Source organism: Lolium perenne, chromosome 3 (genome assembly GCF_019359855.2).
Source record: "Lolium perenne isolate Kyuss_39 chromosome 3, Kyuss_2.0, whole genome shotgun sequence".
Lineage (NCBI taxonomy): Eukaryota > Viridiplantae > Streptophyta > Magnoliopsida > Poales > Poaceae > Lolium > Lolium perenne.
Window position 1 is genome coordinate 218381785 of NC_067246.2, and position 17984 is coordinate 218399768.

Consider the following 17984-nt stretch of genomic DNA (forward strand, 5'->3'; position numbering starts at 1 on the left):
TTACAGCAAGCCGGTGAGATTGACAACCTCACTGTTTCGTTGGGACAAAGTACTTTGGTTGTGTTTTGCAGGTTCCACGTTGGCGCCGGAATCCCTGGTGTTGCGCCGCACTACATCCCGCCGCCATCAACCTTCGGCGTGCTTCTTGACTCCTACTGGTTCGATAAACCTTGGTTTCTTACTGAGGGAAACTTGCTGCTGTACGCATCACACCTTCCACTTGGGGTTCCCAACGAGCGTGTGCTTTACGCGTCATCAAGCTAAATTTCTGGCGCCGTTGCCGGGGAGATCAAGACACGCTGCAAGGGGAGTCTCCACTTCTCAATCTCTTTACTTTTTTTTGTCTTGCTTAGTTTTATTTACTACTTTGTTTGCTGCACTAAATCAAAATACAAAAAAAATTAGTTGCTAGTTTTACTTTATTTGCTATCTTGTTTGCTATATCAAAAACACAAAAAAAATTAGTTACTTGCATTTACTTTATTTAGTTTGCTTTATTTACTGTTGCTAAATGGCCAACCCTGAAAATACTAAGTTGTGTGACTTCACAACCACAAATAATAATGATTTCTTATGCACACCTATTGCTCCACCTGCTACTACAGCAGAATTCTTTGAAATTAAACCTGCTTTACTGAATCTTGTTATGCGAGAGCAATTTTCTAGTGTTAGTTCTGATGATGCTGCTGCCCATCTTAATAATTTTGTTGAACTATGTGAAATGCAAAAATATAAAGATGTAGATGGTGATATTATTAAACTAAAATTGTTCCCTTTCTCATTAAGAGGAAGAGCTAAAGATTGGTTGCTATCTCTGCCTAAGAATAGTATTGATTCATGGACTAAATGCAAGGATGCTTTTATTGGTAGATATTATCCCCCTGCTAAAATTATATCTTTGAGGAGTAGCATAATGAATTTTAAACAATTAGATACTGAACATGTTGCACAAGCATGGGAAAGAATGAAATCTTTGGTTAAAAATTGCCCAACCCATGGACTGACTACTTGGATGATCATCCAAACCTTCTATGCAGGACTAAATTTTTCTTCGCGGAATTTATTGGATTCAGCTGCTGGAGGTACCTTTATATCCATTACTCTTGGTGAAGCAACAAAGCTTCTTGATAATATGATGATCAACTACTCTGAATGGCACACGGAAAGAGCTCCACAAGGTAAGAAGGTAAATTCTGTCGAAGAAACCTCTTCCTTGAGTGATAAGATTGATGCTATTATGTCTATGCTTGTGAATGGTAGGCCTAATGTTAATTCTAATAATGTTCCGTTAGCGTCATTGGTTGCTCAAAGAGAATATGTTGATGTGAATTTCATTAAAAATAATAATCATAATGATTCTAGGCCATATCTTGCTAATGGTAACTCTTATGGTAGATATGCTTCACCTAATGAAGAAAAGATGCTAGAAATTGAAAGATCCACCAAGAGCTTTATGCAATCACAATATGAGCAAAATAAATTGTTTACTAAAACTATGAATGAGCAATCTACCTTGTTGAAGAATATAGGAAATCAACTTGAAAATCTGAATAGGGAGATCTCGGGGTTGCAAACTAAACTTGCTAATGCTGAAACCCGAATCTCATACATGTCTGCATCACAATCTTCTTTAATTAATAAAATGGCTGCTAAACCTGAGGATTTAGATGATAAAATTACTACTACAGCAAATGCCATCCAAGTTAGAATTAATGAGAATATAAGATTAATGGCTGAACTGCGTGCTAGGTGGGATAGAGAAGAAAATGAAAAACTAGCTAAAGAGAAGAATGTAGCTAAAGTTTGGACTATTACCACCACTAGTAATGCTAATGCTACACATGTTGCTGCACCTCCTACTAATAATAATAAAAGAATTGGTGTTAGCAATGTTTCCACTTCTAATGCAAAGCGCGAAAAACTGCACAAACCGCTAAAGCTGAAACTGCCTGTGATAAAGCTGCTGAAATTTTTTCCAACATTGGGGATGATGATCCCGTTGCTTTAGATTATAATGGTTTGAATTTTGATGATTGCCACATCTCTGAAGTTATAAAGTTCTTGCAAAAACTTGCTAAAAGTCCTAATGCTAGTGCTATAAATTTGGCTTTTACACATCATATTACAAATGCTCTCATAAAAGCTAGAGAAGAAAAACTAGAGCGCGAAGCCTCTATTCCTAAAAAGCTAGAGGATGGTTGGGAGCCCATCATTAAGATGAAGGTTAAAGATTTTGATTGTAATGCTTTATGTGATCTTGGTGCAAGTATTTCTGTTATGCCTAAGAAAATTTATAATATGCTTGACTTGCCACAGCTGAAAAATTGTTATTTGGATGTTAATCTTCCTGATCATTCTACAAAGAAACCTTTGGGGAAAGTTGATAATGTTCGCATTACCGTTAACAATAACCTTGTCCCCGTTGATTTTGTTGTCTTGGATATTGAATGCAATGCATCTTATCCCATTATATTGGGAAGACCTTTTCTTCGAACTGTTGGTGCTATCATTGATATGAAGGAAGGTAATATAAAATATCAATTTCCTCTCAAGAAAGGTATGGAACACTTCCCTAGAAAGAGAATGAAGTTACCTTTTGATTCTATTATGAGAACAAATTATGATGTTGACACTTCGTCTCTTGATAATACTTGATACACACTTTCTGCGCCTAGCTGAAAGGCGTTAAAGAAAAGCGCTTATGGGAGACAACCCATGTTTTTACCTACAGTACTTTGTTTTTATTTTGTGTCTTGGAAGTTGTTTACTACTGTAGCAACCTCTCCTTATCTTAGTTTTGTGTTTTGTTGTGCCAAGTCAAGCCGTTGATAGAAAAGTAAGTACTAGATTTGGATTACTGCGCAGTTCCAGATTTCTTTGCTGTCACGAATCTGGGTCCACCTCCCTGTAGGTAGCTCAGAAAATTAAGCCAATTTACGTGCATGATCCTCAGATAGGTACGCAACTTTCATTCAATTTGAGCATTTTCATTTGAGCAAGTCTGGTGCCATTTTAAAATTCGTCAATACGAACTGTTCTGTTTTGACAGATTCTGCCTTTTATTTCGCATTGCCTCTTTTGCTATGTTGGATGAATTTCTTTGATCCACTAATATCCAGTAGCATTATGCAATGTCCAGAAGTGTTAAGAATGATTGTGTCACCTCTGAATATGTTAATTTTTATTGTGCACTAACCCTCTAATGAGTTGTTTCGAGTTTGGTGTGGAGGAAGTTTTCAAGGATCAAGAGAGGAGTATGATGCAACTTGATCAAGGAGAGTGAAAGCTCTAAGCTTGGGGATGCCCCGGTGGTTCACCCCTGCATATATTAAGAAGACTCAAGCGTCTAAGCTTGGGGATGCCCAAGGCATCCCCTTCTTCATCGACAACATTATCAGGTTCCTCCCCTGAAACTATATTTTTATTCCATCACATCTTATGTGCTTTTTCTTGGAGCGTCGGTTTCTTTTTGTTTTTTGTTTTGTTTGAATAAAATGGATCCTAGCATTCACTTTATGGGAGAGAGACACGCTCCGCTGTAGCATATGGACAAGTATGTCCTTGGTTTCTACTCATAGTATTCATGGCGAAGTTTCTCCTTCGTTAAATTGTTATATGGTTGGAATTGGAAAATGATACATGTAGTAATTGCTATTAATGTCTTGGGTAATGTGATACTTGGCAATTGTTGTGCTCATGATTAAGCTCTTGCATCATATGCTTTGCACCCATTAATGAAGAAATACATAGAGCATGCTAAATTTGGTTTGCATATTTGGTTTCTCTAAGGTCTAGATAATTTCTAGTATTGAGTTTGAACAACAAGGAAGACGGTGTAGAGTCTTATAATGTTTTCAATATGTCTTTTATGTGAGTTTTGCTGCACCGGTTCATCCTTGTGTTTGTTTCAAATAAGCCTTGCTAGCCTAAACCTTGTATCGAGAGGGAATACTTCTCATGCATCCAAAATACTTGAGCCAACCACTATGCCATTTGTGTCCACCATACCTACCTACTACATGGTATTTTCCGCCATTCCAAAGTATATTGCTTGAGTGCTACCTTTAAAATTCCATCATTCACCTTTGCAATATATAGCTCATGGGACAAATAGCTTAAAACTATTGTGGTATTGAATATGTAATTATGCACTTTATCTCTTATTAAGTTGCTTGTTGTGCGATAACCATGTTCACTGGGGACGCCATCAACTATTCATTGTTGAATTTCATGTGAGTTGCTATGCATGTCCGTCTTGTCTGAAGTAAGAGCGATCTACCACCCTATGGTTAAGCATGCATATTGTTAGAGAAGAACATTGGGCCGCTAACTAAAGCCATGATCCATGGTGGAAGTTTCAGTTTTGGACATATATCCTCAATCTCAAATGAGAAAATTGTTAATTGTTGTTACATGCTTATGCATAAAAGAGGAGTCCATTATCTGTTGTCTATGTTGTCCCGGTATGGATGTCTAAGTTGAAGAATAATCAATAGCGAGAAATCCAATGCGAGCTTTCTCCTTAGACCTTTGTACAAAGCGGCATAGAGGTACCCCTTTGTGACACTTGGTCAAAACATGTGCATTGTGATGATCCGGTAGTCCAAGCTAATTAGGACAAGGTGCGGGCACTATTAGTACACTATGCATGAGGCTTGCAACTTATAAGATATAATTTACATGATACATATGCTTTATTACTACCGTTGACAAAATTGTTTCATGTTTTCAAAATCAAAGCTCTAGCACAAATATAGCAATCGATGCTTTTCCTCTATGGAGGACCATTCTTTTACTTTCAATGTTGAGTCAGTTCACCTATTTCTCTCCACCTCAAGAAGCAAACACTTGTGTGAACTGTGCATTGATTCCTACATACTTGCTTATTGCACTTATTATATTACTCTATGTTGACAATATCCATGAGATATACATGTTACAAGTTGAAAGCAACCGCTGAAACTTAATCTTCTTTTGTGTTGCTTCAATGCCTTTACTTTGAATTATTGCTTTATGAGTTAACTCTTATGCAAGACTTAATTGATGCTTGTCTTGAAGTGCTATTCATGAAAAGTCTTTGCTTTATGATTCACTTGTTTACTCATGACATATACATTGTTTTGATCGCTGCATTCACTACATATGCTTTACAAATAGTATGATCAAGATTATGATGGCATGTCACTCCAGAAATTATCTGTGTTATCGTTTTACCTGCTCGGGACGAGCAGAACTAAGCTTGGGGATGCTGATACGTCTCCAACGTATCGATAATTTCTTATGTTACATGCCACATTATTGATGTTATCTACATGTTTTATGCATACTTTATGTCATATTCGTGCATTTTCTGGAACTAACCTATTAACAAGATGCCGAAGTGCCAGTTGCTGTTTTCTGCTGTTTTTGGTTTCAGAAATCCTAGTAAGGAAATATTCTCGGAATTGGACGAAATCAACGCCCAGGGGCCTATTTTTCCACGAAGCTTCCAGAAGTCCGAAGACGAAACGAAGTGGGGCCACAGGGTGCCCAAACCCTAGGGCGGCGTGCCCCCCCTGGCCGCGCTGGCCTATGGTGTGGGGCCCCTGTGCCCCCTCCTGACTTGCCCTTCCGCCTACTTAAAGCCTCCGTGACGAAACCCCCAGTACCGAGAGCCACGATACGGAAAACCTTCCAGAGACGCCGCCAACGCCGATCCCATCTCGGGGGATCCAGGAGATCGCCTCCGGCATCCTGCCAGAGAGGGGAATCATCTCCCGGAGGACTCTACGCCGCCATGGTCGCCTCCGGAGTGATGAGTGAGTAGTCTACCCCTGGACTATGGGTCCATAGCAGTAGCTAGATGGTTGTCTTCTCCCCATTGTGCTATCATTGTCGGATCTTGTGAGCTGCCTAACATGATCAAGATCATCTATCTGTAATTCTATATGTTGCGTTTGTTGGGATCCGATGAATAGAGAATACTTGTTATGTTGATTATCAAAGTTATATCTATGTGTTGTTTATGATCTTGCATGCTCTCCGTTACTAGTAGATGCTCTGGCCAAGTAGATGCTTGTAACTCCAAGAGGGAGTATTTATGCTCGATAGTGGGTTCATGCCTGCATTGACACCTGGGACAGTGACAGAAAGTTCTAAGGTTGTGTTGTGCTGTTGCCACTATGGATAAAACATTGATGCTATGTCTAAGGATGTAGTTGTTGATTACATTACGCACCATACTTAATGCAATTGTCTGTTGCTTTGCAACTTAATACTGGAGGGGGTTCGGATGATAACTTGAAGGTGGACTTTTTAGGCATAGATGCATGCTGGATGGCGGTCTATGTACTTTGTCGTAATGCCCAATTAAATCTCACTATACTCATCATGATATGTATGTGCATGGTCATGCTCTCTTTATTTGTCAATTGCCCAACTGTAATTTGTTCACCCAACATGCTGTTTATCTTATGGGAGAGACACCTCTAGTGAACTGTGGACCCCGATCCAATTCTCTTTACTGAAATACAATCTACTGCAATACTTGTTCTACTGTTTTCTGCAAACAATCATCTTCCACACAATACGGTTAATCCTTTGTTACAGCAAGCCGGTGAGATTGACAACCTCACTGTTTCGTTGGGACAAAGTACTTTGGTTGTGTTGTGCAGGTTCCACGTTGGCGCCGGAATCCCTGGTGTTGCGCCGCACTACATCCCGCCGCCATCAACCTTCGACGTGCTTCTTGACTCCTACTGGTTCGATAAACCTTGGTTTCTTACTGAGGGAAACTTGCTGCTGTACGCATCACACCTTCCACTTGGGGTTCCCAACGAGCGTGTGCTTTACGCGTCATCAATGTCCTCATCACCAAGTCCTCACAGTAATGTGGTATATAATGGGTTGCATCTACCGGTGAAGGAATTCATGGTAGAGCCCTGAATTGTCATCGGGGTCGGAGGCTATCCAAAGGGGTATGCTCACCGGCAAGGACCCAGGGTCGGGGATTGCAACAAAGGGTGGGTGTGCGAGGTCGCGGGAGAATGCAATATTGACTAGGACCTTATACCGGACCTCACACCAAGGAAGTGGTGGATGGGAAAGCTGCCCGGTTGGCACCAAGGTTAAGATCTCTTATGGGTAAAGCAACACACCTCTGCAGAGTATAACGAACTGTGACATGTCACTCCCTGTTCCGGGATATGGAACTACGAACGCGGCCGGAAAGGAACTCCATGAATTTCTAGTAAACCGGTGAAGGCTGACGGACATAGTTCTTCTGAATCAAAGCAACCTTTTGAAGAAATGGTTATAAAAATATGCATTGGTATTAGACTTTCTGGTCTAGTACCATAGCTAGTCCATTAAACACCTCTTTCCTATTATGAATTTGCTGAGTACGCTCGTACTCATACCTCTTATAATCCCCTGCTTAGATTGCCTGAATCGTCTTGAAGAGTACACCGACGGCCAAGATGGAGCAGATGGGATCTGCTATGAAGAGCCAGATCTCTCCGGAGGTGTAGAGGGAGTGGACTGCCTTATCGTTTATCGAGCCGCAGACGGTTCTGAAGGAGAGGAAGTCTAGGATAGTGGAGTAGTAGTAGTAACCGAGCAGTGCGAACACTCTAGTACTTCGCTGCTCGAATAGAATAAATGTATGACCTGCTAAGACTATTATATTGTAAGCTAAGTTGGGTTCACCTCGAACCTAGGAGTATTCCTCTCTAGACCCAGGAGGAACTCCGTGATGATATGTACATATGGTTTGTAATAATAAATGAATGAGTTATGGACCAGCTATGTTCTGTTGTACTACTCTGAGGGATGTAATATTTGCGGATTGGTACTTCGCACATGTTATGTCAACGACTGGCATACTACAACATGCAGTGGTATGTAAGGTCACCACACAGATCCTCCTCTTTCTCGCTTCATCTCTAACCCTTTTGTTTCTCTAATTTCTGCAGGAACCAATGGAAGAAGGAATGGACGAGAACAGCAGATGAAGACGAGTACCAGGACGATTGGACGAGAGCAGCAGCAAGACACATGTTGCTGGCAGGAGAGTGATGCAAATATCTGTTGGATTCATGATTTCTTCTCTGTCCTAGGTAATATGCTAGAATTAATTTTGAAGTTGGCAGGTCAAAACTGCATTGTTTGCGGCTGGTTGCTTTTGTAAGCTGTCAGAGGACTTCTCATGCATCACCCTTCAAATGCAGGCTGTTTTAGTTACCTCACCAACATCAGAACCCCAAGTTATTATAGCAGCAATTAGACTTGAAGCTTGATTGTACGTTGGCTGTTATCTATAGAGTTCGTGAGGTTGGAATGAGATGCTTCTAGGCTACCTGGAAGATGAATTCAAAGCTGAAACGCTCTTCACACTGTCTAGGATGGTGTCCAAGTCAATTTTTTTCTTTGGTGACCAGGTAATGTAACCCAAAACTTGCCAAGTTATGAATTTATTTTGCTAAATTGACTCGATGTCATCTCTGCGAATATGTTTCCTGAATCCTAATATGTCATTAAGTTCATTTCACCATAAGCAAATGTTAGTATTTTAGTTGTTTATTAAAATAAATATACAGTTCTCCTTCGAAATACATTTGCTATCTTCAATAGATTTTGGTAATTGGCAACATATATTTTAATTCATATTAATTTATTTTAGTTTTTCTATGATTTACATCTTTGTTAATATACAGAAAGATTGTTTGTGCTACTGCAATCTTCTCCTAACTTGTAAGGCATGCTTCTATTAATCCTCTATCAGAGAAGCTAGAGGCTACTGATGAGATTAAATACTAAGTTATCATCACCCTCCAACTTTCAGTAGATTTGAATTAACTCTATTTCCTGGTCAATTTGCCATTGCAGGTGGAATTTCTGTTATTGTTTTTGGGACATGTATCTTCTCTTCCTATGAAGAGTATGGCTTTAAAATGTTTATGTTTTATGTTTCGCAGAAATACTTTCTATCTTCATGTTGTCAGTACTGTTTTTGGCACACTGCTACACCTAATTGATGATGAGGGTTTTCCACTTGAGTGCACTCAGGGTCCTGCGAAAGGTGAATACCAATGGATTCTGCATATTCTGATTAACGCTTACATTTATTTTTTATCTGACTGGAAAAAGTACATTGCAGATGCTTTGTGTTAAAGCTCCAACCATTAGGCATATCAATGCTTCTGAGTTATCCAAGCTTGCTCTGGCTGCTGAAAGGTTTTTTGCATTGCTCTTCCTGGGAGATGCTGGATACTGATCTCGGAATTCTTGTGGATATCATCTTTTGCTTCCACAAGCAAACAAAGCCACATCAGACTATAAGTTGGATAGCTCATGAATTGTGTGGGCTCCGGATGGCTAAAATTCTTACAAGAAAACATAGCTATTGGGAAGCCTATAGGTCTGCTATGTACTGCTGCCGGGAAGGTCTCTGGTTCACTGCATCATTTGTCTTCAGAAAAGTTTCAGGTGCTTTTGAGTCAGGCTCCTTTAGTTTTTGATTAAATTCACTGCTTCTTTTTGGTGCCAGAGAACTTGAGATGAAGCTATTGGTTTTTCCTTCAGCAATCAATAAGTTGGTTGGTGAGCTAAATACAGAGGGAGTTCTTCATGAGGATTTGTACTATATTGAAACAGATGCTGACATACTCTTGCTATATCTCCAGAGTTGCACGGCTGTCAAGAAAAGATGACTGGTATTTGTGAGAGAACATGCTTAGCAAATGATGTCCTCGCATCTAATGCCTCTTCAGACTGAATTCTTCTTCCAGAGGTGGTTCATTAGTCTGAGAGTGTCTTTTCTTGAGATCCTAACTTATGTTCTTGGCATCCTTAGTGCACATTCTTCTGCTCCGAAAGGCATATCACACCCTGAATCAAGAGGAGACTCTTGTAGTGTAGCCACAGAGGACAACCAAGTCCTACTAGCTTTGACTAAATGTTCTTTAAGGCTGAGTGACCTAGCAAAGAGCTACGATCTTCTAGATGCATCCCATGGGGACATGGATCACCAAAGCTTTACTAGTGTGGCCAGGCTTGCTTTCATGTGCTCACTTTTGTTGTTTTGTACTGTGTTTTCTCTGGATTTCTCAAACCTACCTGGCAGTTCAGAGCCTTGCAGGATTCCGGAGAGATTTTCTCATGCTTCAGTCCTACAAAATTTACATGAAAGGGTAGATATAAAAGACATCCAGGTTGTCTCCCAACTAAGACAGTTCATTTCTGTTTCTTCTCATTAACTGGACTCCGTACAGTTCAGCACACGAATGACCTGTTCACGTTATCTAGAAAAGATACTTATTCTGTCTTCAAGTTTGCTGTGGCATCTTTGCTTCGTGCGCGTGTAGATGCCAAAGGAGTAGCAACAATTAGAGAGGACATTTTATCTCATTTGCACAGAGGGATGCAATTCCTGTCTAGCATTTTGCAGAGGTTGATGGAATTGCCTTTTGTTCTTCCCAAATACTTCTTCAGTGTAAGGTACTGTATTTATGAATGTTGCATCCTTGACTTACTTTGAGTAGATGATTTAATGTAGAATTCAAGCATCAGATGACATCTTAGATTGTTCAGGCCTTGCTTTGGCGCCGAGCTCTTGATATTTCGATTCCAACCCTGCAAACACAGATGGAGTATATCGCCCGGTTCCCAGCTGTCCCTGACTCTCTGCCTGCATCCGCATCGCGAAGCTCTACTGCATCCTCGCCACAAGCTCATCGTTGCACTTACACACCGCAGGAACAAGGGGCAAGCAGTTTGAGATGAGCAGGACCGCCAAGATGGTCGTGCTGAACTCCAGGCTGCTGCGTCACATAAAGCGCGATCCAAGGAAGACCTGCGAAGACAAAAGTTCCCATCCCGAGACGGACCTGGTGACGGCGTTCGCGTGTTTCACACCACCACCTATCTCATATATCCTTTTGCTTCATTAACCAGCAAAACCGGGATCTCCTTCTACTACCGCACATCACACCCTACCTAATACAAGTAAAAGAGAAAGAGCAGATCTACATATTATACAAGGTGCATAGCTCTCTGACATTGTCTATATATGATTATTTAGTGACTCATGAGATGTTTGATGAAATGATTATAAGACATTACCGAAGAGCAGAGCTATCTGACTCTGCGTATATATGGTGACGATTTTAGTGGGCCATAAGATGTTTGAGGGAATCTCCCATAAGATATGGGTGTGTGAGTATGGATGCTCTGTATATATATGTGTTCCCAACGTGATGCTTTTAGTGACGATATATGGTGACGATTTTGGTGGCCCATAAGCTGTTTGGGAAAATTCCAACGTGATTCTGGAATGCAAGTATGCAGCTAATTTTGTTATGCTTCCTAATAATTATTTTTGCTCTCATTATCCAATCACTAAAAAATTTAGGAGTATACAGTGGGATTTGACTTGGCAACACATATATTATACTGTGGAATTTCTGAAAAAATCTTGAAGTCGTCGAGAGGGAACCACATGCTCAACTACTCAGAAAAGTGTAGCTTCAGGCTTCCAATGAGCATCTTATAAGAGGGCGGCTTCTCATAGCTTCAGTTCATTTTATTCATTGCAGAGGTTGTAGCATTGCCATTACTGTTTTAAATTACCTATGAAGAAATATGGCTGTTTCATGCTTTCTACAGAGTAATTTTGAATATTGGATGTAAAGTGTCCCTTTTCCGTGTGAAGAATTGTTATGAATTTAAGCTTCCCCTAGACTTTTCATATAGATTTCTCTATGTTGTTTTTTACTCTCAATTTTGATATTCTTTAATGAATTCCAGGGCAGCTACGGTTTTGAAAAATCATCCCTTTTTCCCACCACCAATCATCTGTGCAACTTCTAAATAAGAAGAGCTATAATGCAGTATAACAAATGGACTTTACTTCTGCCACCAGTCGCTCATTCTTTTTTTTTTGGCACAAGCTGGTCGCTCATTCAAGCCACCTTTTATAGTTACTGAGGATGAGAATCCGTCTTGGTTCTTAAATGGTTTATTTATCTTTAGATACATTTTTTCTTACTACTTTCCTGTTTGTGCTTTCCCTTACAGTGTTTTGATGCTTTTCAAATGGTAGATGTTGATGACTAAGTTACTACCTCCTAAACAAAACCAGGTTAAAAGTTATTATCAGCTGAACATAGCAAGAACCTTAGCTACTTGAAGCACTCCTCCTCTTCCGAGGTTCTCACACACGACATCATGGTCAAGGATCTTACACAGGTCATTCTCTGTCACATATCATTCTGCACATTGTTTCATTCTTGTTTGTTCATATGCGTCTTAGTAGCTTATTTTTCTCCCATACACTGTAACAAACTAATCTAGATTCATTGTAGTTTTACATCCATCCAACTTATCGGCTACCTGTGTTACTATTAGCAGGCAATATGTGGTCGTGCAAGTGGTCAAAGTTCTTGCCGGCCCAACACAACAAATCAACATTGACCACATAGATGATGGCATAATGGAGGAGTAATAAGTCAAATTATTTATCCCCACATCCTATGCTTGCCTAAAATATGTACTTAAAATTGCATCCCCGTGATGTTAGCTTCTTGTGCAAAATAGGGCCTACATAGTTGATATTATTTTATTAACATGTTTTAATAGTCCTTTTCCTAGGTTCCAAAGAGTTGGACCAGTCAAATGCTAATACAAATTTGAGTGCATTTTGTAAAAGCATAAAAAAGTAAACAAGAATACATCATCAGTAACTAATATAGCAAACATCTATATGCTGACTTATATGTCCAGCAGTTTTGCCCAGAATATAAATAGACAGGGAGTTTATATTAGCAGTTAAGCACCATTTCCATTGACCTAGACACGCTGTTTCATTTCCTAAGGATCAACATTTTTTCATGCCTTTTATTTATCGAAATTACATGCAGCTATAGCACAGTACCAGTCAGGGTTCTTTCTGGAAGTTGTAGCATTGTATTGCTCCTCTCTATTATTTGAAAAACCTGCTTGTATTTGATAGAGTTTGTGTGGCAATGTTGCGTGGCATGCTTGGAAAGAATGATCTTTCTGAAAGTAGTTTTCGGTGCAATTGATGTGAGCCGAAAACAAACAGAGTTACAAGCTCGATATCAGCGTGGAGAATTCGTTACTTCCTTGCTTGGCAGGTTTGCATAATTAGCACTAGAATTTTATGTTTGAGACAGATGGTTATCATCCAGGAGCACCAGACATCAACTACTATAGAACTATTGCTTGGACTTACAAAAAACGAAATATTGCGTCAGTTATTATCATGTATGTAGCAACAACTTTCTCTGAAACCACAGTAGATCCGAAAGAAAAAATTGTCATTTCAAGTTATGGAGGTGTATACCAAAGGTGTTGGATTGGGAGCAAAAAATTAGTATTGTTTACAAATCCCTCTTAAAACTGTAGCCTAACCTAACCACTCTTATGTTATGTGTAATATTTATATTCTTTAGTATCTCACCATGTAGAAAGTACCACTCTTTTGAGTTTCTGCACCTGATGTTATCTATTATACTTTGCTCCTGATGTTATCTATTATACAATCATCTATAGAGCATCCACTGCCTATTATATTCTAAAATCATGAATAAATTTAGCTATTTTACAGCTTTTTTTATATTTGCTTGTCTGCCGTTAGGCGGGAAAGCGCGCGGCAAGCCGCACTTTCCTAACTAGTTTTTACTACAGGCAGGAGTAAGTAAGTCAAGTGACTGAATTATGAGATGTAACTCACGGCAACAACATTGAAATCCAGCTCATATAAGTTTTGCCGCATTTCCCATACCTGTATTCCGACTTCTGAGAGACAACAACAACGCATCACCAAAAAGCCTTAAAAAACACAGTAAGAACTAAAGCATAAACCAGACAAACCATTACCACCAGCCGGCACAATAAAGAAAGGCCTGTGGTAGAATCAGCAGGAGTATTTAGCACACCACCCGGCGAAATTGAATCGAGACCCAGATGCACTGCATGTTGGGAAGCTGAATACATTACCCTAGCCCACATAGACTAAATAAGAAATCTGAAAATAACTGATTACGTTCTGGCATAACAACAAACACTTATTAGGCACCAAAATCACAAATTTGAGCACCTAACATGTTTGGAGTTAATCAGAGCCATGATGCGCTGAATGCTCCTGTTCATTCTATCATGGCTGAGATGGAAAAGGAAGTTCCATAACCACTCTAAGAATGGCGGGGCAAAAAAAAATGTGGGGAACTCGAACCAGTACCTGCTGGACAGAAATGTAGGCGGCCGTGCATTGCCATGACACGTTGAACCAATCTTGCCGGGCCACTCCTCCTGCAAGCCAACCTCCGCGCAATCGTGCTTGCTTCTATATATGTCACCTCAGCGGCGGCGGACATGCCTCAGCAGCAGCGGGTCCGTGCGCCGCACCGCAGGTTGGTGGTTCACACCGGAGGACGCTGGGTAAAATCACGGTGAGGCGCGAGCGAACTTCAAGAGAAATGGCCGCCGACTGGCTGGAGAAGGTCGGGGCTGTGCCTTCTCGCAGCAGCTATGCAATTTATGTAGAAATATTTAGGCAATCATGCGACAACAGAAAAGAGCAATCAAATTTGCCTCTATATGTATCTGAACTCACAGCGATTTAGTAATCCATAGGTACTAGATTGTAAGCCCATATGGTACCCTACGATCTTTTCTGTTAGATCTACTACAGGATCGAAATTGATCATCGATATCACAATTTAATAGATGTTACATTTCCTTAAACTATGGGAGTTGACCATCCAACGGAGATACTGGGAGAAAATATAGAGGATACAATCAGTAAAATAGCCAAATCTCAACATCAAACCAAATCTTGTGGGAGAAAAAAAATAAAGACGGGACACATGTTAGAGATTAGGATGGAAAGCTGCCCAGAATAAATCAAGACGGAGAAGGCTGCACCTACATCTGCATGTACAATCGAACGGAACAGAAGATTGTAGGAAGTGTTTCCATGGTTTTTTTTTTTTTTTGGAGCAACCGGCAGGAGCACTGCCTCTTCATTAAGCAAGGGGGAAAAACAACACAAACTGTACAAGGAGTTGCATGTTTAGATTAGGGTGGTAACATGCCAGAATCCACCAAAAAAACGAAAAAGACTAATCAGGGTCAGCCGGGATGGCTGGCCCGAAGCTAGCAAAAGCACGCTGTCGCTGCAAGATATCTTCTCTGGTAATATCCGCGACCTCAGGGTAGGTAAGACGAAGGCCGGTGAAGATACGTCGATTCCTTTCCTTCCATGCATTCCAAAGCACATAGAGGAAACGCCCACTGATACGTCTTTTGTCCTCTTTCGGTTTCCCCGCGATCATGTCGTCCCACCATTCTGAAATGGAGGTGAAGGAGGTTCTGGAGTCCGGGGAGTCGTCGTTGTCCCAGCCTTTCGCCATGTTCCATATGGCCGCAGTGAAAGGACAATCCTTGCAGAGGTGCACAGCCGTCTCCGGCGCACGTCGACAGAGAGGGCACGTCGGGTCGTGTGTCCAACCCCGAATAGCAAGCATGTCAGCAGTGAGCAGCTTTCCATGAAGCGCCAACCAGGCGAACAATTTGCACTTTGGCTCCGCCTGGGCCGCCCAAATCTTATTTGCCATGAAGCTGGGATAGCTACCAAGGAACTGGGCCTTGTAGGCCGAGCCGGCGCTATAAGTCCCATTAGTGGACAGAAGCCAAGATAAGGAGTCCGGATGCTGCGGGTCGAGGATGATATTGTAACATCCCAAATTTCAAATCAATGAAGGAGAAATTCAAATACTAAAAATTTAGAACCAACAAAAACTTTGAATTGCATATAGTGCCATGCATAGGAATTTTGCATTATTGTATGAAATTTCCATGATGAGTGCTTGTGTGCTTATGTGTTACAACTCAAAACCCTAACTTGATCATGAGAAGATCATCAAGCAAATCAAAGAAAAAGAAAAGAAATAAAATGGAAAATTCACAAAACCCTCACATATGGTTTATGCCATTTTTGCAAATCTTTAACCTAGACCAATTTGGCTTGCACCATTAGTTGGGTAATGTTACTAAACACTTATTAACACCTTTAGAATCAAAGAAACTCAAATCAAATAAAATTGGAAATCAAATTGTACTTTGAGCCTCTGTATTTAGAGATTTTCAAACCAAACAATTCCAACTCTTTGCACCACATCCAAGTACACATCAAGGTGAACAACTTTGGTGAAGACCACCAGTACAAATTCATCTTAGATCAAGAGCTATGCTCAAGCCGAGAAGAGACTTTGAAACAAAACCAAGATTATCCCACTTTGCAATCTTTGCAAATCTTTTTATTTTGGAATGCCACCACTACCTTTATGTATCTCTGATCATTTGAAGCAAGTCAAATCCATCCCTCTCACAATTTTCAAATTTATTTGCATAAGGCAAATTGGACAAAAACTTGGTGATCCAATTCAAATTCAAACCCAAAATCACTATTCTCAATAGTGTTGGCCAAACCCTACCCACCATTTGATCTCACCCTGTCCCCTGGTCCCCTCTAACCCTAACCCATGCATAGAAACCCTAGGAGGAGGGCAAGCATGGCCAAAACCCTAGCCATGCCGGCCATGTTCCCCATAGACATGCCTCCCCTCTTTTCTCTCCACCCTAACGCTAGCAACCATGCCCTCTAGCTTCCCCTTGGTCTCCTGAGCATGCCTATACCCACCATTGGTCGAGTGGTGGACGGCAGCGGCCAGACAAACGCGCGCCCGCGACGCCCTGGCGCGACAGGAACGGCATGGCCGCGTCCACGCGTGTCTGCCGGAGCGCGCACGGTGCACGCGTCACCTCGCCACCTCGCGCCACCCCTGGCCCCCTTCTCTCCACCTCGAGCATCCTCGTGCCACCGCGAACTCGCCAGACATGCTTGCGACAACGACCCGCGCCCGCCGCTGCCGGAGACGACGACCGCATTATCAACACCCGGATTTTTAAGTCCAGATGCCTATTATGCCATACATCGCAATCCCAGGAAGATTGTTGTTGCGAGACATAACAGTCGATATCATAAGTCATCATTCATTACAAACCATACTTGTCTTACAAATTCAGATCACCTAATCCAATATTACACAAATAGTTGATCTAATGATCAACGAACACAATACATAGCGGAAGCGTAATAGAAGGGACTATCTAGTCCACAGGCCAACGCTTGACGTCAGAAGATTCCTAGTTATCGTAGGCGTCCTGCTGGTCGTCACCTTGGTAGTGCTGCTCTTCTTCATAGTCTGGCCATTTGAATAGCCAGGGACACAGCCGTGAGTACTTTAAGTACTCGCAAACTAATACTAGTGTAAGTACTATTAATTCTAGTAAGGGGGTGATAAGCTCTAGTTTAATTTGCATAAAGCCAGTTTTAGTTCACAAGTATTTGATAAAGACTCTTCACGTGTTAACTAACTCAAGTGGGAATATTAGTGTCATTCCCACAACTCAGTTGTAATTCAAGTCAAGTCACCATTCAGTTCATCAACCCTTTTCAAGAAAACTCTGACACCGGAAACAGTATGGCCTTTCCAACCGTCCGTAACCGTGGACACGGCTATTCGAATAGATTTAAACTCTGCAGAGGTTGCACACTTGTGCCACAACATTTGATTTCATCCGTCAAGGATAACCCTGAATCATCGTAACTCAGTACACGGATCATCAACCATAACCTTTCACTTACATATCCTAGTATAGGTACCTCTTCCCATGAGCTTGGCCTCCCAGTGAAGACCAACTGTCAACCTGGGAACTGCACAGGGCTTGGGCCGTACATTCACCTCATTTCACATCATTTCACTTACAACGGAGGCAGACTCGGCCTAACCCCTATGATGCTTGTTCAGAGGGAACCCATACTAAGAGGTATAAACTTCCAGTTAAGCCCTACCCATAATCAGGTATTGTGGGGTACTTGAAATTGAAAAGGTATCGCATCCAAACCAACATCAGTTTTG

The 17984-nt window shown here is 41.0% G+C and overlaps 1 pseudogene; it reads left to right on the forward strand.

The window, feature by feature from the left end:
• The first annotated feature begins 9239 nt into the window (after positions 1–9239).
• LOC127339809 (uncharacterized) lies at positions 9240–10928 on the forward strand (annotated as a pseudogene).
• Positions 10929–17984: the final 7056 nt, after the last annotated feature.